The sequence below is a fragment of the Phoxinus phoxinus genome (genome assembly GCF_949152265.1).
Source record: "Phoxinus phoxinus genome assembly, chromosome: 14".
NCBI lineage: Eukaryota > Metazoa > Chordata > Actinopteri > Cypriniformes > Leuciscidae > Phoxinus > Phoxinus phoxinus.
Window position 1 is genome coordinate 2,511,670 of NC_136889.1, and position 27,200 is coordinate 2,538,869.

The following is a 27,200-nucleotide window of genomic DNA, read 5'->3' on the forward strand; positions in this document are numbered from 1 at the left end:
GCGTCTTTCGGAAGAACATTGTAGCCGGAACTACTTCTCTCTGTGTACGTCTATGACGAGTCACGCGGGCACTGGGCTACTCGATCCGAACCGGTTTAAAATAGTCCCAGTGTAAACACTTATTATAGGAGTACCAGTGGTTCAGGATAAGACAAAAACACGGATTGGGAAATGGATTCATGATGAACTCGCTCATTATATAAATGTTGTAAATTTTGAACTGAAAAAAGTTAAGGACTTTTATTTAATGCTCATTGCTCAAAACTTTTCAAAATATTACGCGACCCCCGACAGAGCTCGCCGAGGCCCCCTTGTGGGCCGCGACCCCCTTGTTGGGAACCGATGGTTTATGGGACTTGTCTTTGTCGACACAACCAGCTGCAATCGGTAAAGAATAATTGTGTGCCATAACGACTGAACGAAACAAGCTAAGTTGCTTGATAGACGCTACAACTACAACTTCCGCATTTGTCCAGGACTCCGCGCAGTGCGGGCGGAAACCGAGGCTAACGCGGATATGACGCCATTGACACACGCCCCGTTTTCTCGGTTAAAATCACAATTTTCTCCCGATTTAAAAATATTTGGGATATATATAACACTGGCTTTATGATTTTGGGATATTTTAATGCAAAAATCTTACATATTGTACCTTTAAGACCAGGAACATGTATTAGGAAATGTATTAGTTTTGATTTCATGTTAACAATGCATGGCTTGCCCAAACACGTTCCAGCAATGATTAATCATACACAATGTATCGCATGTTTGGTTAGCTTGTCATTTCTAGTATATTTCATCATTTACTTGCAGTCTATAACAGTGTCTCAAACCGTTGCATTACAAAACCAATTTACCATGCTTTTCAGTGGCGGTACATAAATGTTTTAAAACATTTTACCCGAAGGTTCTTCATATATGAGAAAGCTTTGATATATAATTGTGTTTTTAGGCTGAGGACAGCAGGCAACCCTCCAAACAGCTTATCTTTATTTGTGGTCCAAAAACATGCAAAAATAAGCACATAAACTCAGTTGCAGTTGGAGCGCTGACTTTATTTTGAGGTCATAAACTTGTTTTCAGCACGAACATTTTAAATTAAAGTGCAATTCTGGTCTGTATGTGTCTGTTGGACTCTTTAAACCTCACATTTTAAAGCTCATTAGATTATTGGAAAAAATTATCGGAAAAAAAAAAGCCCCAAAATATTAAGTGGAAAACTTTTTAATTGCATCAAGCTATTTTTATATATAGGCCTATATTTTCCCACTTTGTTCACCATCTTTAGTGATTTTTCTTCTTCTTCTTGCACAGAGCTCATTGCAGTGCATTGTGGGATTGCTTTGTCACAGCAAGTGTTTTTTAATAGACATGAAAATGCACATTTCGAACTTAAATGGTTGTAATTCAAGAATGCTTTGGAAAATATATGTAAGATTGGTCTTGTTTTAAAGAAGACATTTAGCAGATTTTTGTAGAAGTGAAATAAATTAAGAAAGTTAAACAGAAAACAAGTTATAGAAGTTTGAGTTTATGAAAATGTACAATGTTCAAAATGTAATTATTCATATTTTATATAAAATATATATTTTAAAAACCTGGAGGACTCTAAAAATGCAAAAATATGAACAAGTTGTGTTTCAAATTTTAGCTTGATATCTCAAAAAATAAGCGTTCAGTGAGATTTAGTTTGGGGCGCAGTACCACACTTCTCCACTAGTGGACATTACTGCCCATATAAGGGCGGCACAATTTCCATATGTTGTTTGAGTGATCTCATCTGAACCATTATTTTTACAATTTTCATACAATTTATGAAGTGGACATCCTATTCAGAAGTAGTGTTGGAAGTTTGGCAGATTTTGAAATGAACTCAACCTCTAAGAAACACAAAAGATCACGTATGTGCATTATAGCTCGCTGCCACATCACTAATGCTGAATCTATTATTATTTTCTTTATATTTAAAACATTTTCAGAGCTTTTTTTCTAAAATAATTGAATGGATGCTATCTTTTGAACTCTTGGCATGAAAACAAACTGAGGTTTCTACCATTCTTTCATGATTTTTCATGTTCATCACTATTTCAAAATAAAGGTCTGAACACGCCTTAGGAGTATGAACATATTCTTGTTGCAAATGAATAAATTACGGCTCCTCTGTTGAAAATCAGTCACCAAATATGTAAACTAGAGATTGTAAGCTTTCAAATGATATATAGTTTGTCAAGATTAGTTATAGGATATTATTACTGTTTTAAATATACAATGGCTGTGGGTTAAATAAGGGGTTAAAATGCTTTGGGACAGAGACATTTACAGTATGCATGCACTACCCAATCCTTTACTGAAATCAAATAAAAAATGCATTTGCAACAAATGCACCTGCTTATTCAGTACTTCTGTTCTGCATATCAGTGCAATCTAAATGTATGGCATTATTATTATCACCATCTCAATGATTGCATGCATGCAGTTATAATATGGAGGAAGTACATCTGAGCTGCTGATCTGCACTAATCTAATGTACAGAAAATGACCTGCCCAAACTCAGTTAAACCGGGCCTGTTCGCAGATCTCCCGCTGTTGTAACCGGATACATGTAGACCTGGCAATTTTCCGTCATGCACTCCTCAACTTCCCGTCTTAAAACCCTGCGGTCCTCTTATGAGCAAGTACATTAAGCCAGAGGAGACGACTTTAGTTTCGTGAAGGAAGTGCCTGAACTTTGCAGGGAGGCAAAACTCGATTGATATTGATTTTTAAACTGCGTTCTGAAGTATTTTTCGTCCATCAGCGTGTCTTGTTAGTCGGAGATGCAGTGATGTCATTTCCTCTGAGATGAGGCCTCCTCGTCTGATGGTAATGGCTGGGGTTTTCTCTTATGTGCGATGAAAATGAGCACATTTACAGTCTGTTAACTTCATCTTGTGGCCATTTTTAAACATTAAATATGTCTGAATAACCAGAGTAAATCTGATTTAAATTATTTAGAAAGATTGTTAGAATTCATATTTTGCCAATGTCATTGATATTGGAAAGAAATTGCTGACAAGAATTTGGCAATATTCACATGGCATTTCATGCATAGTCACTTTCTGACTGTTCCTTTACATTTGCACTGATCCAAGTTTACTTATGAGGATATTTTATAAAACGTGAACTTAAGAAAACATGCCAGGTCATTTTCACCCTTGAATCAAAAGAAAGCCATTGGGTTTTTGAATTGAAATATTTTTTTTAATGAAAATTAAGCACATTTTCTCCTCGAAAGGTCATTACCATAATGCATGTCTAATTTTTTATTTTTTTATTTTTGGGGGTTGATTCTCATCAGTGTAATTGTAGTATTATGGTATAATATTTTAATTAGCTTTTATTTATATTTATGGTTTAAATTTTTTTTTTTTTTTCATTGTTTAAGTTAGTATTTTAATTTAGAATTTAAGTTTTTGTTATTTGTTGTATGATTTTTCATTTTTATTAGTTTTTTGGTTCTTTTTAAATAATTCTGTTTTTAAGTTTTTGAAGTTTAAGTTTTTCATCTAATATTTATATTGTATTTTATGTCAGCTTATTTTAAATAAATGAAAACTCAACTATGATTCTGATTGGACCAAATGTTTACTGTAATGCAACATTTATTTTTTTACTGTATTACAATAAGTATTACTTTAAAAGTTGCTATGTAAGTCCAAAACCAGGTATTAATTAAAGGTATTAATTAAAGGCAACACAACATATACATATGCATATACAGTATGAGCATTGCAGTTATGAGAATAATGTGCAAACAACCTAAAATACGCTTTATTTATTAGAGGATTCTTGTTTCATTTGATTTTTAGTAGTGCTGTCAAAACGATTAATCGTGATTAATCGCATCTAAAATAAAACGTTGCAAATATATATATAGTGTGTGTGTGTGTGTTGGTGCATCTATAGCTTACAAGTCTGACTCGTATTTCAACTGAATATCAGAGCTGTCAAAACGATTAATCGTGATTAATCGCATCTAACATAAAAATTAGCAAATATATAATGTGTAAATTGTAAATATAAATTGTGTGTGTGTGTGTGCGCGCGCATCAATAGCCTACACACACACACACACACAATTTATATATATGTATATATAAAGAAACTTTGATCTTAGATGCGATTAATCGCAATTAATCGATTTGACAGCACTAATTTTCAGATGAAATATGAGCCAGACTTGTAATTGACCGGTTTAGTGAGATTTACCCAATAACCTCTGGTGTTTAATGTGTTGATTCTCTAAATGTAAGATCACACAGGCAACGCTCGGATCTCATGAGGATCCTCCGCACATCCGTGACTCGTTCTGATCATGTCTCGGTCAAGTACTCGACACACTGTACTCTGAAATGCTTCATTTGTTCATGCTTGTGGGGAATCAGTGCTGGTCTCTCTCGGGCTCTGGGCCTGTAATGATTTCATTTAGAGGAGTCTGACAGACTGAGCGAGTCCCTGAGTGAAGGTAGGCTTCGAGATGTGAATAATTGATGTGTTGAAGTAGAAGCAGAAAGACGTGGGCTGAAAGCAGAGCACTTTACCCGACTCCTGAACACACACTGACGGCGTGATCCGTTGGGAAGACTGAGAGTGTCTTATATGTGAAATAACTATTGTTTCCCCAACATTAAGTGTTTATCACTGAGGGAGTCTATAGATAATCACCTATTCATTTTAATAAACATTATTTATAGCTTGCTTTTAGGCCAGAAACATACTTCACAAAATAATACAAATTAGTTTTCATACTCGCCGTAGAATAATGAGCGATAAAATGTATAATTGACCGGTGTCCTATTTTCATGTCTCGTGTTTTATCTTTCTTTTCAGGTTATGAAAATTTCAGTTCAAATAAATTATGCACATTTATTTATGTATTTTGTTGAATTATACCTTGTTTAAAGGCACTTTTTAAATGTTTTTGTGTATATACTCTAAAACTACTATTCAAAAGTTTATTTTTTCTTTAAGATATTAATGCTTTTATTCAGCAAGGATGCATTAAATTGATCAAACATAGACATTTATAATGTAACAAAATATTATATTTCAAATAAATGCTTTCTCTTCATCAAATAATCCTGAAAGATAAAATGCATCAGTTTCCACGAAAATATGAAGCAGCACGACTGTTTTCAAAATTAATAATAATCATAAATGTTTCTTGAGCAGCAAATCATCATATTATACTGATGTCTGAAGGATCATGTGACACTGAAGACTGGAGTAATGATGCTGAAAATACAGCTTTGATCACAGGAATAAATTACATTTTAACATATATTCACATAAAAATCTTTTTTACTGTAGTTTTGATCAAATAAATGCAGCCTTGGCGAGCAGAAGAGGCTTCTTTCAAAAACATTTAAAAAATCATACCGACTCCAAACTTTTGAACGGCACTAGTTATATATATATATATATATATATATATATATATATATATATATATATATATATATATATATATATATATATATGCGCAAGTACAATGTTAAACGGAATGAAAGAATTCCATGTGACCCTGGACCACAAAACCATCACATGGGTCAATTTTTTTAAATTGAGATTTATGCAACACATGACAGCTGAATAAATAAGCTTTCCATTGATGTATGGTTTGAGGATAGGACTATTTTAAAATCTGGAATCTGAGGGTGCCAAAAAATCGAAACATTGAGAAAAGAAAAAAGCATGATGAAGTAGAAAAGGCTGGTCTAGTCTAGTCTGGTAATTGTGCTTGTTAGGAAATGCATTTAAATCAAAGCAAACTGGAATACGGAACTAAACTCGATTGCTACATTGTTTAAGGATCAGTTAGAATGTTACAGGCGAACATTCCAAATCTGGATACTTTGTAACCGCACATCTTTCCTCCAAAAGATACATTTAAATATTTGTGACCCTGGACCACAAAACCAGTGTGTCATTATATATTTTTTTTAATTGAGAGTTATACATCATATGAAAACTGAATAAATAAGCTTTGTTATGATAGGACAATATTTGGTCGAGATACAACTATTGAAAATCTGGAATCTGAGGGAGCAAAAAATCTAAACATTGAGAAAATCTCCTTTAAAGTTGTGCATTTATGTTCACGATTGTGCTGCATTCACTCACAAAAATTGTTTTGATATATATTTATAAAAAATGTATATATTTACGGGAGGAAATTTACTAAATATCTTCATGGAACATGATCTTAATATCCTAATGATTTTTGGCATAAAAGAAAAATGGATAATTTTGACCCATACAATGTATAGTTGGCTATTGCCACAGATATACCCGTGCGACTCCAGACTGGGTTTGTGCTCCAGGCGTCCAGGGTCACACATATATATATATATATATATATATATATATATATATATATATATATATATATATATATATATATATATATGGTGTGCATATATAGGAGTCAGACACACTTATAGTACAGCGTGTCTGTTTACTCACTTCCACCTTGAATTAAATTGTATCATATTTTACTATGATATTGTTGATGATGCTTGCGGTGAGCGTGCGCTGATCTCTCCAAGGGAACCGGCACAAAGGCGCATTCCTCCATCCCATGTTTGGTAATTCCGTTGTCATGGCAACCGGGCTAAATGTGGCCACTGGCACCATGTTGCCAAGTAACAGCTGAGTTATGAGAGGTGTGTGTGTTCAGTAAAAAAACGTTCCTTGGCGTGAGAAGAAGCGTAAGATATCGCACTGGCAACGGGAATGTCTTTTATTTCTGTGCAATGTTTGTGAAGCGCACGATTCCCCGGGTGTCTTTATTCACTGCGGATGAAAACAAAGCATGCAGGAGCTTATGCAACGTCCTGCTTAGAAAGTTTGATTCGGTATTTTCATGTATAGTTACTGTTTTGGTGGCATTGAGCATGTGTGTGTGTGTGTGTTGTCTATAAGAAAATGCAAATAAAGGGATTAAAAAATGAAAACAAAAAGCGTACTGATGCGGCCAGCGAGAGCCGTCGCAATATTTTTTTAGTATTTATTTCTAATTTATTTTTACCAGCTTTAGCAATTTTAGTGCTTAGACTTATTTTATTTCAGTTAGTTACCAACATTTCTAATGTTGTTTTAATTTCTAGTTTTAGTTAATAATGATATACTGCCAATAACATATTGTATGTAACAGTTTTTAGTTTTCAAAAGTTACAAATCTTCAATATTATGTTGAAATCGGCTTTTGTTTTCCCACCAAAATGATGTCACTCCCTGGAGGATGATGTCATTTGGGTTTAATTTGGATTTGCCAAAACACTTACAGGATTGAAAGCAAGTACAAATATCCTCTGGACATTAAACTAATCTGATTTTTCATATTTAGAAATGTACGTTATCTCCAGTATGTCATCACTTTCATGGGAATGTAGAAGTGAAAACCAGAAGTGATGTTTGCAAACAAAAGCAGAAGTGAACGAGTGAATGCACCGTGAAGCAATGGAGACGTTTGCGTGTTTTCTTTCTCTTTCAGACGTGTTGTGTTGTGTGTGTGTGTGTGTGTGTGTGTGTTTGATCCGAGAGTGGAAGCTAGGAGAACATCCGTTCGCTTCGAGGGGAATTTCAAACACCCTTTGCATTGTGTTATTGCAAAAATAGTTTTAGCTTTTGGGAAAACACCTGCGAGACTTGAGTCAGATGATGAAATGCACATGGGGCGGCGCTTGGTTTCATAATCTCTCTCACTGCGCGTGTGTGTGTGTGTGTGTGTGTGTGTGTGTGTGTGTGTGACCTCATGAGAGGCGAGCTGCCCAGAAATTCATAGCTGACTCATTTCGCTGTGACCGTTTGTCTGCTTTGAAGAGTTTTAGAGAAATTCACTTCACATCTCGCCAGTGAACGGGGGAATGTCCGTGTTTTAAACGTCTGCAATTGAGTTTGAGGCAAAAACTGATGTGCAAAAACTATAGATTTTATATTTTCTGAAGCAAATGTGAGACTCTCAGCGTGATGTTGCTCTCAGCCTGACAAATCCCAACCCATTTAGCAACATTGAATAGTTTCTAGGGTGTTGCTAGGATTTTCTGTGTTGTTTTTATTATTAAAGCGGAGGTAAAATGCCATTTTCACAAGATGTAAAATAAATCTCTGATGTCCCCAGAGTGTGTGTGTGAAGTTTTAGCTCAAAATACCCCCACAGATATTTTTATATATCATGTTAAAATTGTCACTTTTTGAGGGTGAGCAAAAACACACCGTTTTGTGCCTGTCCCTTTAAATGCAAATGAGCTGCTGCTCCCGGCACAGGGGGCGGAGCTTCAAGAGCTGGTGTGTGTTAGCGGCTCCGATTACCTCACACACACACACTAAAATGACAGAAACTGTTCTGCCTTTAATGTTAAAACGGAGTCAGACAAAGATGGAGAGACTCCAGAAGAAGTGACAACATGTAGAAGCAACAGGACGTCTCTGATTGGTTAGTTGATGAGTTTATGTTGCTGATGTGGAGTTAACGATCTTCAATTAGCATATTCTGTCATGGTAATCTATAAATCGCTCGTATAGGAACTGTTGTGAGATGCACACAGAGTGACTTTCTATTGCATGTGAAAAGACGAACGCTAAAGTTTGAGCTGACTCACAAATGTACTCTTAGGGCCTGTTCACATATCGCGTCTTTTGCGCGCTCAAGTTCGTTATTTCAAATGTAGGCGCGCGGTATGCACGCTCATATTGGAAGCCGCATCGAGATAAAAACATCTCAACTTTTCAGAATGCCGCAAGCGCACCGTAGGTCACGTGACAAGAACCAACCAATCAGCTTCCTCACCTTTTCTGTTTACGTTGCAACCTCAGCAGAAAAATGGAGGAGCAGCTCATCAATGCGGTCCAGGGATTTCCTGAACTTTATGATTTGTCAAACTCAGATTTATTCTCGCTGTAACGGAGAGCGCAGCTGATGGTTGCTTAGCAACGTCAGACGCCTCCGGAGCGCAACCGCCCTAGTGCTTTGGAAAAAGGAGAACGCGGCAAGCCTAGCGTTTTTAGGCGCGATATGTGAACAGGCCCTAATACAACAACTCTTCCTCCTCTCAACATGGACTGCGTGTTCCGGGGGCGGGGCTTATGTACATTTTCGGGTTGGTGATGTCACTAAACCCGGGAGGAATGTCATGTAGTTCCTTCCAGCCGTTTGTTGCTATAGTATCCAGCTGCAGACCCGCAGCACCACCAGTTTCAGAACCCCAGCGCCAGAACCGGAAGTAAGGGGCGGAGCTTACGTTCTAAACCGAGTAACGCCACCTAACGTTTTAGAGCGTAATTTGCTTAGACACGAAACGGTATGCTTTTATTACACACGAAACGTCATACTTTATGTATGTTATAATGATACATTAAGGTACAGAAACATTGGGCTTCACCATATTTTTAATATCGTGGTCCGTTGTATGCATTTATATTTACTATGGTTCTTTTTTTTTTATAATAATTTTGACAATGTATTTACCTACATATTGTAAATACAGTTATCATGATAACACATTTATTTCTATTTGTATATAGGACAGTTAAGCTGTCATTTGTAACTATACAAGAATATAGAAACTATTTAGCTATGTTAGTCAAATGTTCTTATTAAAGTGGTACTACAAGCAGGAGTATGTTGTTTGTGCACCACAAATTGACACTTACCAATCAGGTATTTCAAATAATTGTAAACTAGCATGAGAGAAAATGCCACAAACTATTGTAAAGTGACACATACCATTGTTAAAGTAATTATGAAAACTGTCACCAATCATTCAGAAGTGTGCTGGACCTTGACACTGGCTTTTCACAATGCAGAGTAGTGTACATCTGTAGATCCTATATTATAATGTGGATACAGCAAGTCAAATATTTGAACAAAAAATGTGGGCATCTCCAGAAGGAATATATATTAAATTAATTTGTAGTTATTGTATTGTATTGCTTGTCTCATTAACTCCCTCACTTCCGGTTCTGGCGCTGGGGTTCTGGCGCTGGTGGTGCTGTGGGTCTGCAGCTGGATATATCTCGTTTGTTGTAGTAAATATCTCCCTTTGCTTTGAACTTTGAGCGTTGTAACTTTGCAGATGTTGTTTATGATCAAACAGCAACATTACACACTAACTACAGTTAGAAAAGTCAAATCATAATCAACCACCCCTTTAAACGTTCAGTAAAAATCTCACGACTAACGGTTGCCCAACGCTGACAACAGCAGTTTTAAATCCCAGACTGTAAACGTGAAAATATGCACATTTGAGCCCAGAGAACGGCTGAATAATGCCTTTCACAATGACCCCGTTCATCCCGCACAACCGGCCAACCCTGGATAACAGAACCAAACAATATCAGCATTCATGAGCCTTTCCACCTAAACCAACACACTGATTCAAGGTCTCCAAAGCGGAGTGTGTGTTGTAGCCGAGCTCGATAAAGCAGGAATGAACTACAACTCTCAATAAAGCAGTGAGCCACAGTGTGTTACAGTGATTTTACCACGCGTAAAGAGCATAACTTTGGTGCAATCACTGAAACCCACCGCCGCACGTGACTTGGCTTCTAACACGCTCATTTATCTGTTTATAATATTAATTTTCCTCTTTTAATTGGTCCGACCGAAGCTGTATTTTCAATGATGCCATAATTCATGTTTATTTGATCTAATTTGTGTCCAAATTCCACATTAGAAGAGGAAATACGTATTTATATGACTGGATAATTTAAGGAATGAGCACTAGCACATATTATGCTGATTATTGTATATATTTTAATAAATGTGCTAAAGCTTTTTTTTTTTTTTTTTTTTTTTGTCATAGAATTTTTATTGTTTCTAAAGCTTATTTTTTATATAATCCGGTGAATAAAAATGGGTGAATTGTTTATTGTAAAAATAAAAAAATATTACGCTGATTATTGCATGACCAAATTATATTTAACATTTTAATAAGTATTAACAAATTAGAAGAACTTCATTTAATTTGATTATTTGCCTTTTTCATTTAATTTGGTATTCAGCTAAAAATTGCTGATAAAGTTTACACACACACACACACACACTCACACACACACACACTCACACACACACACACACACACACACACACACACACACACACACACACACACACACACACACACACACACACACACACACACACACACACACATACAGGTGAAACAAATAAATAAATGTTATATAAATACATTTATTTATTTATTTCAGTAATTCAACTTAAAAGGTGAAACTAATATATTATATAGACTCATTACATGCAAAGTGAGATATTTCAAGCCTTTATTTGTTATAATTTTGATGATTATGGCTTACAGCTTATGAAAACCCCAAATTCAAAATTAGGTTTTCATAGCAAGTCTATATTATTAGTTTAGTAGTTGATCAGCTCAATCTCAGGAATGAATAGCTTTAAAGGCAGCTTCCTCAGTCCGTGTTTCTCAGAGAAGTGGAGTTGGTCCTGCGTCGGGATCAGGGAGAGTTTCATCTCTTCAGAGACACAACAACAACAACACTGAAGAAAGCATGTAAATGTGCGTGGGCTTTATATAAGCAGCGCTGCCACTGGCGATTGAGCAATGCGGCGCTGATGTAAACACAGCAGATCATGATCCAGGAGACTCAGACATGAGCTGTGATGCAGATGGCCTACTTTCATAAACCAGCGGCGTGTGGGAGAGAGAGAGGGAGAGAGAGAGAGAGGGAGAGAGAGAGGGAGAGAGAGAGAGAGGGAGAGAGAGAGAGAGAGAGAGAGAGAGAGAGAGAGAGAGAGAGAGAGAGAGAGGGAGGGAGAGAACAAGCCTCAGATTGATGTTCCCAGCACAGCTGCAGGCATCAGCTGACTCCAGTCTCCTCACTTTTATCTGCTTAAACTGGGAGCTTTCTGTTCCTGTTAGTGCGTCGCTCACGGCTTCATTTACCTCATGTTGTGACTGAGGCTAACGCTAGTTTTGGGCACCGTATGACCAAAACTGCTACGTTTAGAGGAAGTGTGTGTGTGGGGGTGGGGGGTGGTGGTTGGTGGGTGGGGGGAATTATAATAATTAAACACTGTGATGTCAAATTTGATATTGTGGCTTTTAGGGATGCACCGTTTGTAAAAAAAATTGGCCGATACCGATAACTGATAATTCTTTATATTTGAAAGCCGATAACCGATATATTGGCCGATAAATCTAAATCCAAATTTGTATATAATTTTTGAGAGCCTGATTACAAAAACAAAAGTCTCACCGTTTAAAATCCATGTCCCAAAACACACACTTATAATGTTCTAATTATTATTTTATCTTGCCGATATTACAGCACATGTTGCATTCAACCATATTTTCCTTTTTGAATCATATTTTAAGCAGTTTAAACCCATCATGATGAACGGTGTGCGTCTGAAGTGTCTCAGCTCAAGGAAATAATCCATTATTTATCAGCTTTGGACAAATTTTCTTATTGGACCGATAACGATAACATTAAAAATGATCATATATCGGCCGATACCGATAATGGCCGATATATATATTGTGCATCAGTGGCTTTATATATGATCAAGTATACTTGCTCGTGTCCTTACTTACACTTTTCCAAAATCAAGCCCAAATGACGTTAGGAAGTTTTTGTATTTGTATTTCCATTGTATTTGCCCCCCCCCCCCCCGGACGTGAATCCACCGACTGCATGAAATCCCACCGACTGCGTGTCGACGTCTGCGGATACTGAGGCCGTTATTTACTTTCACTTCCCGTTTCCTCTTTATCACCGTGAAGCATCAGCAGAGTTTATTCCTGCCAGAGAGAGAGAGAGAGAGAGAGAGAGAGAGAGAGAGAAAGAGATTATTAATATTTATTCCTTTGTATCAGAGAACCGAGAACATGTTAAGGTATTGAAATACTAACTTAATATTAAATATTTATCATAGTTAACTAAAACTTAAAGCATAACATTTTTTAACTTAATCTGAAATTAAATTAAATGTATATCTAAATATTTTATTTCAGTTAGTTGGTTTGTGCTAAAATAACTAAAACCGAAATAATATCATTATTAGATAGACATTACTGTATGGACATACCGGTATTTTAAAAAACACAACAAAATACTAACATTTTAACTAAAATTTAAACTAAAACTAAAATTATCACATAACATGCAGATAAACTAATAAAATACTATTTTTAATTCGTTTTTTTATTATTATGATATTAGTTAAGTGAAAATTTTAAAGGTATTTATTTTTATTTTTTTCACTTTTTTTTAATAGCAGTAGCAGATATTGTCATTTTTGTCATGCTGGGCGTGATAATTCTAACATGAAAAACTGAAAAGAAAAATGTTTTTACAACACAAAAAGTTTGGAATAGAGATTTTTACTGTTTTTGAAATTCATCTCTTTTTAATGCATGTAATGATTAAAACTACAGGAAGAACAGTAATATTGTGAAATAAATGTTTCCCTTTTTTAAAATTCAGCCCAGAATTTCTCAAACTAAATGTTTTCTTTGGATCATTACTGTAGTTTATGATAATTTTATAGGTTTTTCTAGTGTCCTTGTTCTGTTAAATCCAGTTTCCTCATGACATCATCATTCTCCAGGAAGTATTTCTTTTTTTTTCCTTTTTTTTTTTTTGCAAGGAAAACAACAGAATTGAACGTCAGGATGACTTGTAAGATTGAACTCAATGACTACTTCTACTGTTTAAACACAAATCCAGTTCTGTCCTGTATGCAACCCTCTGCTTTTAGGACACAAATGTGATTGTTTGAGGTAAATATTTGACGTGCTCTTGCTTTAGTGTGTGTGTGTGTGTGTGTGTGACTGGCACAGAGCAGATGAATGTCTCTCTTTAGGCTTATTCATCTCACATCTCTTCCTCATGCTGTCAGCTGATCCGGCCTCTTGTTGACATGTAGTTATTGTACAGCTGGAAATGCTGAACCGACATTACTGACGTGAAGCGGCTTTGTTGAGGAAAGGTGCGGTTATTTATCACTACGGTTTGTGTGAGATGTTCACAGATTGTTGCTTATGCTTCTGAACACACTGTCCTCATGACACAGGATAATTAGTCTGGGACTGATAATCTAAAACAGCGCTCAATATTCAGACGGGCGTCATTTCCATATTAAAGAGCAAAGCATTGAGCGTGGAAATACAAGAGGCTTTAAAGCGGTGGTGTAATGCCCTTTTCACAAGATGTAAAATAAGTCTCTGATGTCCCCAGAGTGTGTGTGTGAAGTTTTAGCTCACAATACCCCACAGATATTTTTATATATCATGTTAAAGTTGTCACTTTTTGAGGGTGAGCAAAAACACAGTTTTTGTGTCTGTCCCTTTAAATGCAAATGAGCTGCTGCTCCCAGCACAGGGGGCGGAGCTTTAACACACACACACCCACACACACCCACACACACACACACACACACACACACACACACTGAACATTTCAAAAACTTTTTTCGGTTGTGATTTAAAATGCAATTTTTATAAGAAAAATGTGGCCAAAATTGTTGTGATTATGTATCAATATGACTATAATAATAATATTAATAAATAAAAATAAGAAAATATTAGCCTACTTATACAATATTTTACTGTAAAATAAAGGACTAAATAAATTAAAATTACACTTCTAGCCTTTGCGGTTACCAACAATTATATTTCAATATGAATAAAACAACAACAACAAAATGCTACTTCTACTACTACTACTAATTATTATTATTATTAAATAAAATATTAAACGAAATGCGAATAAATACTATTGCAATTTTACTATTATTATTATTAAATAAAAAATGTGGTTTGATTACTAAGCCAACAATTATATTTCAATATGAATAACAACAACAAAATGCTGCTACTACTAATTATTATTATTATTATTACTATTAAATAAAATATAAAACGAAATATGAATAAATACTATTGCAATATTATTATTATTAAATAAAAAATGTGATTTGATTACTAAGCCAACAATTATATATCAATATGAATATAACAATAAACATGCTACTACTACTACTACTAATAATAAATATGATTATTTAATAAAATAGTAAACAAAAAAGATAAATTACTATTGCAATATTATTATTATTATTATTAAATAAAACAGTAAACAAAATAAATATTACTAAACATTGCAATATTTCATTGTAAAAACAAACAAAACAAAAACTGATGTGATAATCACACTATCGCCATATTGCAATTTCATTTTTATTTCGATGAATCATGCAGGCCTCATGATAACTGATGCTGGAGGGGAACCGGTGTCGCTGTGGAGGAGGACCGATCTCTGGCTAATGTCACCTCATGACTACAGATGCAACACCTACAGCCGTGTTTCCATTCTGAGGCTTCAGACCCACAGTGGAAAGGAGAGACTTCCCCTTTAAGAGGCCAGCCGTGGGGTTATGAGGTCAGGAGAGAAGGTGTTCACGCTCTGAGTCACCAGCCATCCTGTGTGTGTGTGTGTGTGTGTGTGTGACGCATGCATGCGCGCTTGACTAATGCGCTCGGGTAAAGTAAACAAGTGCATGCTTGCTATACCGTCCTGGTCTATATGAGTCTGCAGGGAGGTGTGGCTGCTGTGCATGCTGGGGGTTTTCTGGCCACACTGTGAATCGATTGGGCTGCTCACTAGACTGAATGGAAATGAGCCCTGAGGGGGAAGTGTGTGTGTGTGTGTGTGTGTGTGTGTGAGTGGGCATCAGCAGAAGGGAGAAGCCTGACGTGTTGCCAGCGGTCGGCACTGAGCATGCTCAGAAAGGCTCAATGAAATTCAGTGGAAAACACGTCAACCTTTCCGATCCGCATGTAAATATAGACTGGTTTCACAGACAGGGCTTAGATTAAGCCAGGATTAGGCCTCAGTACTGTAGCTTTTATAAACATGCTGTGCTGTGAAAAACAATATAACACTGATATATTTTAAGATATGTTGCTTTCATTTAAGAGACTTAAGCCTTGTCTGTGAAACCGGTGGTAGAAGTGCTGTTCCTCTTATAATGTGTTTTTATTTGCATGTTTATCTTTACAATAAGGTCCATTAACATGAACTAAGAGTGAAAAATACTGTAACAGCATTTATTCATCTTAGTAACAGCATCTATTACCATTTACTTGTATAACATTTACTAATATATTATTAAAATCAAAGGTTGCATTTGTAACTTTTTTTTTCTTTCTTTATTTGAAAGGGGACAGCGTACAATAATGAACATTAAAACAATGTAAATGTACCCGAGTTAGCTCAAACGTGCTAATTTTCATCGGTAGTCCCTTAACATTAGTTAATGCGCTGTGAACTAACATGAACAAACAATGATCAGCTGTATTTTTTGTATCTAACATTAACACAGATTAATAGACACTGTAACACATGTATTGATCATTGCTAGTTAATACATTAACTAATGAACCTTATTGGAAAGTGTTGCATTTTGCATAGGTTGCACATAAAACTCATATTTTTTAATCATCTCTATATTCCGTGTCTAACGATGAGAATCTTGTTTTCAAAAATTTTATTGGAATTCTGTGGTTGCCGTGGTTTCCAAACCTTTAAAGGGGTTATTCCACCCTAAAATTAAAAATGTGACACTGGACCACACAACCAGTCACATGGGTAAATTTTTTGACATTGAGATTTATACATCATATGAAAGCTGAATACATATGCTTTCCATTGATGTGTGGTTTGTTAGGATAGGACAATATTTGGTCGAGACACAACTATTGAAAATCTGGAATCTGAGGAGCAAAAAAATCGAAACATTGAGAAAATCTCCTTTAAAGTTGTGCATTTATGTTCACGATTGTGCTGCATTCACTCACAAAAATACATGTTTTATATATTTACGGTAGGAAATTTACTAAATATCTTCATGGAACATGATCTTAATATCCTAATGATTTTTGGCATAAAAGAAAAATGTATAATTTTGACCCATACAGTGTATAGTTGCTATCGCCACAGATATACCCGTGCGGCTTCAGACTGGGTTTGTGCTCCAGAGTCACGTATACCGTAAGTAATTTACTCACCCTAATGCGGTATGCCATTCTTTCTTTTTTTTTTTTGGACTACAAAATGATAATTGTAAAAAAAATTGTCCGGTTCGCGCTCCTCCATATAACGGCAGTGATTAGCTTTTTAAAAAGACGCAAAAGTATCACAGAATGATCCCATGTGTATATTCCAAGTGTTCTGGGTTTGGTTAAAAACAAACTAAAATTTAATGTATTACTTAAAGTCCTGCTGTAGTCAATAATTTGATCCCTTAAAACTCATATTGATCACCAAAATGACATATTTAAAAGTTTTTGAATGTAACTCGACACCTCATTTAGTATACGCGGTCCTATGAATATGCAAATGAGCCCCGCCTCCACTCACTCACTCACTCACTCACTCACTCACTCACTGGTTGACGATCACACGTTGATCTGATTGGTTACAAGGTAGTGTGTGACGTCAGAAACACCAGCGATTTCAAACCGTGTTTTTGAGACTGTCTTTGGTTCACTGCAGTTTTAAGCAGAAAATACTCAGCAATGCTGTCCACTTATGAATCTACACATGATTAGTCTCTTAAAGCATTTTAAAAACACCACATGGACACATAAACAACATTAAAAGCTTGATTTTCACCACAGGGGGACTTAAAACGAAAGTCTTCGGTCTTCTGTGTGTTCATGAGACTCCATTAGCGCAGGATTCTCATCAAATAATACATAAAATTTCGGTTTGTTTTATCGTAAACCCCCAGAACACGTGGGATATATACGGCACGTGTTGCATGAGATCATTCTGTGATCCTTTTTATAAATATCTTGATGCTGGTCGCTATTCACTGTCATTATATATATATTTTATGTCTCCTCATGTGGTCTGAAAAAGAACCGCATTCTGCAATAGGATGAGTTGGCTAAACGATGACTTAATTTTCATTTTCAAGTTGTGACTTTCAAAATGTTTGGCTTACTTACAGAAGTGAAACTCTACGGCTATTAGCTGGAAAATTATTATTATTAAGATATTTTTTTGATGTTTTCTAAACTAATGACCTATTTGGCGTTCCACTTTCCACAGCCTTGGTTTTGGAAGTATATTTCCCTTAGGGATTTTAAAGAGTCTTCGTTTAAGAGTTATAATCCATGAAGCAAACCAACCATCACCGCATTACAAACTTTGTTTAGATGGAAATATTTGAAAATTAAACAAAAATATTAAGATAAGACTGTGAACTTACTGTAAAAGCTTTAGTGAGGGAAAGAGCGACCGTATGAAGAATTGCGGATTACATAAATTGTTTATTATTTATAAAACGATTGATTTAAGGATGTTTATTATGTACGTAGAAACTACACGTGAAACTCGAAAAATTCGAATATCGTGCAAAAGTTCATTTATTTCAGTAATTCAACTTAAAATGTGAAACTAATATATTATATAGACTCATTACATGCAAAGTGAGATATTTCAAGCCTTTATTTGTTATAATTGTGATGATTATGGCTCACAGCTTATGAAAACCACAAATTCAAAATGAACATGAAAAGGTTTTCATAAGCTGTAAGCAGTAGCGGAGATAGCGTGGGTGCATGGGTGCGGCCGCCCCAGGGCCCCGTGCCAATTAGGGGCCCCCTCAAACGCCGCCGATCTTGCGTCACTGGACAGGAATGGGCCCTCGCCAAGTGACACATTACACGGGGCCTTGGCAAAGTAAAATATAGATATATTATGTGCAGAGTGTGCGTGCAACAAGCAAGATGTGCAATTATAAATCCGGTGCATTGATTTTTATTAATAAACTAGTCTTTTCTGTCCGTGTCGCTGATGAAGTTGACGATCGCCATCTCCGTAGTGAACGCACCTATATAGCCTAGAGACTGAGAAATGCACTTCTTGGATTACATAATCAGAGAGTAGCCTATTTCTTTTCATTTAGAATTGTTTCGTTTAAAGACATTTAAAGCTTTCTTAAGATATTTCTCATGTCTGAGTTTCGGTTCATTAATGATGAGATGCGCTCCTGTTCACATTCTTATTTAGGCTATTAAATACATGAAATTGGTTGATGAAAAATGTATTAAAATTAAGATACAATTTATGCAAAACGAAATTCACTTTAAATAAAGGCTTTCTACAAAACTTAATGAAGAAAATTAAGTTTAATCTTGTCTGACCCATTAACAAAATCATGTCTGACCGACTCCATGTCTCCCGATGCGTCCTATCATGGTGTTCACTTTTCATAATCAACATAGATGGAAAAAATAACATTATAATATTTGAACAAATATGAAACTAAATGCCCTTATTTAATGGCTACTACAACAAATATAGGCCTACACTCTCTATTTGTACAAATTGCTGCATTTTCTTGACTGGCAAACTGTTTTCTTTGTTCGTCAATACAAATTTGTCAAAAAATGTGGCTTTTCTTTGTGTTTTATTTAACATATAAGCTTACTTGGCTCAACAAGTGCCACATTATTACATATGCATTCATCAGATATTTTAGGTTTTTTTAACGGTTTTAATTTTAAAATGACTTGGTAGCAGAGGGCCCCATGATGAAGCTCCGCCCCCACTGTACTGAGAGTCTAGCTCCGCCCCTGGCTGTAAGCCATAATCATCAAAATTATAACAAATAAAGGCTTGAAATATCTCACTTTGCATGTAATATGTCTATATAGGCCTAATATATTAGTTTCAGCTTTTGAACTTTTGCACGATATTAAATTTTTTCGAGTTTGACCTGTAAATTTCACGTTTTTGCGCTAGGAAACTGATTTGAATATGTAATTTGCAGTGCATCATGGGAGTGAGTGTTTTTTTTTTTGGCGCGTTTTAATTCTCTGATGATTGGTGGATATATTTCCCTGCAGAATCACGACTGATATCGTTTTTCACCAGGAATTGTGAGCATGATTATTTAGAAAAAACAGGTTTATTTAATGCAATGGCTGTAACAAGAGTACATATAATCGATGAACAGCCTCGTAGCTCTGCTTTAAAAGCTTATCCTTCAAAATCAATTCCTCTGTGGAGAAAATGAATGGGATTTTTTTACTTCCGAAACCAGACTGGTCCACTCTATACTTAGTGCTTTAAGGGTTTGTTCAATCCATTATCCTGATTAACATGTCTGAGCTTATGAAATAGACAGATGACTAGCGTATGTAAAGGGTTAATATCGAGGCACAGGGTTAACATTTTTACACCAATAATAAGCACCGGTTTTCTAGGTCAGTTGTGCTTTGGGAGTGAGGGGCGTCTCCCAACATATTTCTACTACTGCTTTTATGGGATTCCTGGACTCGCTCTATTCCCGTCTAGCATCTAATGAGCTGATGGACATATTAATCTGCATCCCCGTTTGAGAGACGAGAGAGAACAGCACTTAGGAATGATTGATCACAAACTACATCTCAGTTGCTGCTCAGATCCAAAGTTTCAAGAGATCTCAGATTATCCGCCATCAAATATTAACATTCTTCAACTCAAAACGACTCTCAAAGTGTCTTACACACTGCAAAACATGCTTTTCTTACTTAGTATTTTTGTCTTGTTTCCAGTCCAAATATCTAAAAATTCTAAAATCAAGACGCATTTACTAAAGTAGTAAAATGCCATAAGATATTATGTCTTGTTTTCTAGGGAAATAAATCAAAATTAAGTGAGTTTTGCTTAGAAAAAGCAACATTATCTGCTAATGGGGTAAGAAAAATAATCTTAATTCAAAAAGACACAAGATTATTTTTCTTACCCCATTAGCAGATAATGTTGCTTTTTTTAAGCAAAACTCACTTAATTTTGATTAATTTCCCTAGAAAACAAGACTTTTTGACATCTTATAGCATTTTACTACTTTAGTAAATGCATCTTGATTTAAGAATTTTTTGATATTTGGACTGGAAACAAGACAACAATACTAAGTAAGAAAAGCGTTTTTTTTTTTTTTTGCAGTGCTACCATAACATAATATTCCCAAAGTGTAACATGTGAAAAATGTGAAACGCATTGAATTAAAAAAACTAAGTTGTCAGAACTTGAAAAACTTAGCTGACGCAACTTAATAATTGTAGTTCTTCAAAACTTAAATTAAGTTGATATCTTCAACTCAAAAATTCTGTGCAGTCGGTTGCCTTGAAAATTTGAGTTGAACTAATTTTTTCTTTTTTACAGTGCGGATGCTTGGTCCAAAAATTTATTTTATAGCTTTATATTCTTACTGTAGGATAATCATTGACTCGGTTGTGTCTGTTTTTAATTCACCTGATCAGAACTGCACAATATATCGAAATCAAAATATTGCGATGGAGATCAGGTGAATTAAAAACAGACACAACCGAGTCAATGATTATCCTACAGTAAGAATATAAAGCTATAAAATAAATTTTTGGACCAAGCATCCGTTTCACAATTTTTACATGTTACACTTTGGAAATATTATGTTATGGTTGCACTGCAAAAAAAAGCTTTTCTTACTTACTATTGTTGTCTTGTTTCCAGTCCAAATATCGATTTTTTTTTTTTAAAATCAAGATGCATTTACTAGTAAAATGCCATAAGATATTATTTCTTGTTTTCTAGGGATTGCCCCCTTGAAGGCTTCCATGTCATTCCGCCATTTTGTAAAATATAATAGCAGAGAGGGACAAAAAGCACTAGCCTACCTCAACGCGTTTTCGTTCAGAGAGTCACATGACTGAGACGGAGGAGGAGATCTGGCACTGTCCCGGCACATTTGAAAGGCTGCACGGTTCTTCATAATGCAGGATCATGCTTGCGCCGAGCCAAGTTGTCAAGTTGCAGTTTGTTTGAAATAAGGAACCTCATCACCCGAAAGAAAACTCGATGAAGTGCGATTGGAAGACAAGTTGTCATTGCCTCTTGTTACATAACGGCTACCGTAGTTGCAACACGCATTTGAAAACGCGAGCACTATTCGTTTAAATGCACAATACAATTTCACCGCTAGATGGGAGAAATTCCTACACAGTGTACCTTTAATGTTAAAGCAGGGCTATGCAGTTTCGGGAATTTCATCGCTGTTTTCTCGCTTTTTGCTCACAGGTTCCTCTATAGAGCGCCCCCTACAGCTTCGGAGTAGATATTTGACAACACTGTCGAAAAACTCGTTGGCGACTCTCAGATACCAGAGGCTAGTAGATCAACGACATCACAGCAGACGGGACAATCTTTACAGCGTCTTCTTCATTCGGGAACGCAATAATGACCGAATTTTAGCAGATTTTATTTTGCCGTAAAGCAATTCGTTACATCGCGAGACATATCACGCGATACTTCCTGATGCGGCGGCCGGCGGCCCAAAGTTGCGAGTGTGTTTTTCCGCTCACAGGCGATAGGGGGTGCGAGACGACCAACATTCAACCCGAAAAAAGTAATATAACCATTCCAATGACTCCAAAGCTGTTCAGTTAAAGTAAAAAACCTGCATAGTTCACCTTTAATCAACAAAAGACAAAGAGAAAATCACTTGCTGCTCTTGGCTGAATAACTTTTGTAGCTTTATTAAGAATCAGTATTTAATTCATTCAGTGAAGACTTAAGCAGTGTTTTATTTATACATTTGATTATTCTCTAACACTTTACAATAAGATTCATTAGTTAACTACCTTCGTTATTAACATGGAGTTCCACAGGATTTATTAATCTTAGTTAATATTAATTTTAACATGCTGTATTTTTATTAACAAAAAATGAATAAATACAGTAACAAATGTATTTCTCATTGTTAGTTAAAGGTACAATATGTAATATTTTCTGCCGCTAGAGGCGCTGCATTCCAAACAACAACAACGGCGGCGTAGCTTGATGACGATATGAAGGAGCGTGGCATGCTGGGAACTGTTGTTTTTAACTCCACCGTGGATGTAAATCAGTCAGACGGGAATCGAAAACTCACGTTCATGGATAAAGTGGAGGTAAAGTTCTATTTTTATAAATGTTGCGTTTAATGACATGCTTTTATTTCATTAAAATGAATTAACCGCAAGAAAAGTAAGGTTTAATACTAAATTGGTTATCATGTTATTGTATTTGTCGAATTCATTGTTGTGATAACGCTGCGCAGTTTTACGTGTTTTCAAACAATAAAAGTGCATTCGAACATACACACATCTTTTGCCAGAAGACGGATTAATCTTTATGTATAACACATGCTATATATATTTACATGGCCATAAACACCAGACGTGATAAACAATGTCAATAAACTAAACACAAGCCTAAAGCAATAATACTTTCCTTACATAAACATAACTATTACCGAATGCTACATTTGGAAAATATAAAATTGACCCGTACGTTTATGGGACTTGTCTTTGTCAACAGAACCGGCTGCTATCGGTAAAGAATAATTGTGTTCATAACGACTGCGCGAAACATGCTAACGTTTGTAGCTTGATAGACGCTACAACTACAACTTCCGCATTTGTCCAGGACTCCGCGCAGTACGAGCGGAAACTGAGGCTAACGCGGATATGAGCTCCAGCTCACCCGCTCACACGCCCCGTTTCCTCGGTTAAAATCACAATTTTCACACGATTTAAAAATAGTTGGAAACATTCGGGATATTGTAAGTAATCAACTTAACAAAATATATAACACTGGCCTTGTGATTTTGGAATATTTTAATGCACAAATATTACATATTGTACCTTTAATACATTTAACTAATGTTAACCAATGAACTTTATTGTAAAGTGTTCCCGATTATTGCATTGCTGTTGTTAAAGGATAATTCCCGTATTTAACACCTTGAGTCTATATTGTAGTTTGTTTTGGATGAACAAGAGTGGTGGACAACATTTTTTTGACAATGGTTCCTCTCTCGAGTTTTTGACTATAAAAGAATTGGCCATGGACCCATTTAACATTGGAGTCAATGGTCATGTCCGAAAATGTCATTAAAACAGCCAATAATGTTCGTTTACAAAACTGTTAAACTCACCGAGTGGTTAGTGGTGTTCGTTGATGATTATAAACAATATATCGTCGCAATATATGATTCCAATCCGTTTATTTTGCTATAGTGGAACTATTTTTTCAACAATGGGATTTTACAAAATGACGAATAAAACACGACAGAAACTATATTTCGCAACACTTTTTGTTTCTGGAACATCAAATAACATCACTAATCACTCGGTGAGTTTAACAGTTTTGTAAACGAACATTATTGGCTGTTTTAATGACATTTTCGGACATGCCCATTGACTCCAATGTTAAATGGGTCCATGGCCAATTCTTTTATAGTCAAAAACTCGAGAGAGGAACCATTGTCAAAAAAATGTTGTCCACCACTCTTGTTCATCCAAAACAAACTACAATATAGACTCAAGGTGTTAAATACCGGAATTATCCTTTAAATAAACCGAATGTGGGTCTTCCTGAAACCCTAAACCACCGCTGGTTTACACTGAGGTTAAAGCGACACGTGCTTCACTTTCAGAAGTTGTAGAGATGCTTTCTTCTCACAAACAGAACGTAAAAACATGTATGTTGGTTCATTTTCAGTTTTAAAATGTATTTTACACACTTCAATCGCATATTGATTTAACGCGTCAGCACATTTTCCTTCAATATTGTGCAGCGCTAATGATGTTCAGGAGAAACATTTCAATGTTGAAACATTCGAGAAACCTGAAGTTGAGCAATGATGAAGTGTTAAAGGCGTCTGCCATTTAAACGTTTCTTTATTGCGTCCATGTATGTCTTTTGTTTATTTTCTGTTTCAACAGTCACTGACACCCTTCGGCGGTTTGTTTGTGTGTGTGTGTGTGTGTGTTTGAGGGGGAGGGGAATGCTTTGAATGTTTGAGCGATAACAAAAGCAATGCTTCCATGAGGTCATGTGTTGCTGACAGGGCCTGTGGTTTTACTGGGTGGGGATTTTTCTCTTGGACTTCCCTTAATGTGCTCATATATCGAGTGCTGGCCCAGTTTTTCTGGCTCTCTCACTTTCTCAGCAACTGTAAAGCTGTGGTTGAGCTCCAGCGCCCGGGCCGTGCGGACACATGACGAGTGCCACCCAGAACTGCTCCTTTATCAGAGATGAAACCGCAGAGATGAGCAGATATTTATAGCAGCAAAAACTCTGTGACACTTAAAGGGATCGTTCACTCAAAAATAAAATTTCCCGTTTTGTGTGCGTGTGTGTGTGAGATATGAGGACACAAATCTGTATAATGACATGCATATTACATGTATTACACTCGTATTACAACTTAAACGTGATTTATAAGGACATTTCATGAGTCCTCATAATTCAAATAGCTTGAAAAACATAAAAAACAATGTTTTATTAAAAATGTAAAAATGCAGAATGTTTCCTGTGATGGGCAGGTTTAGGGATAGGGTGTGTGTGTGTGTGTGTGTGTGTGTGTGTGTGTGTGTGTTGGACAGGTTTAGGGATAGGGTGTGTGTGTGTGTGATGGGCAGGTTTAGGGATAGGGTGTGTGTGTGTGTGATGGGCAGGTTTAGGGATAGGGGCAGTGTAAGGTGTGTGTGTGTGTGTGTGTGTGATGGGCAGGTTTAGGGATAGGGTGTGTGTGTGTGTGATGGGCAGGTTTAGGGATAGGGTGTGTGTGTGTGTGTGATGGGCAGGTTTAGGGATAGGGGCAGTGTAAGGTGTGTGTGTGTGTGTGTGTGTGTGATGGGCAGGTTTAGGGATAGGGGCAGTGTGTGTGTGTGATGGGCAGGTTTAGGGATAGGGGCAGTGTAAGGTGTGTGTGTGTGTGTGTGTGTGTGTGTGTGTGTGTGTGTGTGTGTGTGTGATGGGCAGGTTTAGGGATAGGGGCAGTGTAAGGTGTGTGTGTGTGTGTGTGTGTGTGTGATGGGCAGGTTTAGGGATAGGGGCAGTGTAAGGTGTGTGTGTGTGTGTGATGGGTAGGTTTAGGGATAGGGGCAGTGTAAGGGGATATACTATACAGTTGGTACACTATAAAAACCATTACGCCTATGAATGTCCTCACAAGGATAGGAAAACAAACTGTGTGTGTGTGTGTGTGTGTGTGTGAGAGAGAGAGAATGACGCAGACATGCAAATAAACGATGCTTTCAGCAGGTGTAAAACATTCATCGTGAATTCTCTGGTTTTATTCATGTCAGAAATATTATTTAAAATGTCTGAATCAACCTAAATACATGCATTTATACCAATACAATTATGTTAAGGGTTAAATCAAGTAAAAAAAACCCTGCTTTTTAATACAGTAATTGCATGTTACCACTTTTTAGAGTGCACAGGAATGTCAAATGCAATAACGGCTGTGTGAATCCGGCACTGAATGACCCGTAACGTTTATCTCCATCATGAGTCTTCTCTCCGTCAGTGTCTTCCTGTAAATTTCACCCACTTTGCATTTTAACAACTTCCTCGTGATGAAAGCTGGAGTGTTGTTATGGCCAACATGTGTTTGGGACATTTTTACTATTGTATACTGCAATGCTATTGTTTGTGCTTCCTAACATCCACACACATCATTTCCCTGTCCTGTAGAGATCGAGATAAGCCACCGTCCCACACAGAGAGTGCATGTGGGTCGCATGAATAATGGATATGCGGCGTGAACTCCCGCTGAACTCCCGCTTTGTCAAATGGAGATCTACAGCAAACCTGCAAACGCCCATCATGCATCCTCGGTTGTGCTGATGTGGCCGTTCATTCATCCGCTGTTCTGCGTGTCTGTCGTATCTGGGTGTGCCGATCCGCTGACACACTCGCACAAAAGCTGCTTTGTTCAACCTCGTGGCCTTTGTGGTCAAATGACTTGCATGTACATCTAATGAGGTTAGATAAACCAACGTGCTGCTGACCGGAGACCTGGGAGAAGATGACTGTAGTTAATGCTTAACACGGTTAATGCTGCATGTTCTTTGACTTCGACCTCTGATGAGACCAGTTTTTGGGACATGTCATGTCACATGACCTCCTCCAATGGCATACTTATTTATTTTAAGTAGGGCTGTGCAACGATAATAAGATAATTATTTTGTATGTATAAATGCACACACATGCATGTATATATTTCAGATTTTTTTATTTATATTTATATAATATAAATATATAAACAGTACATGCAAATATTTCTTAAATATGTGTTTATATATATATATATACAT

At 36.3% G+C, this 27,200-nt stretch overlaps 1 long non-coding RNA gene across 2 annotated transcripts in view; it reads left to right on the forward strand.

Moving 5' to 3' along the window:
• The window catches only part of LOC307011047, a 129,155-nt gene that overhangs the window by 14,991 nt on the left and 86,964 nt on the right, over window positions 1-27,200 (forward strand). For both annotated transcript variants that reach the window (XR_013800343.1, XR_013800344.1), the window contains exon 2: window positions 15,279-15,459. This is a non-coding gene — a long non-coding RNA (uncharacterized lncRNA). The remainder of the gene's footprint in view (window positions 1-15,278; window positions 15,460-27,200) is intronic.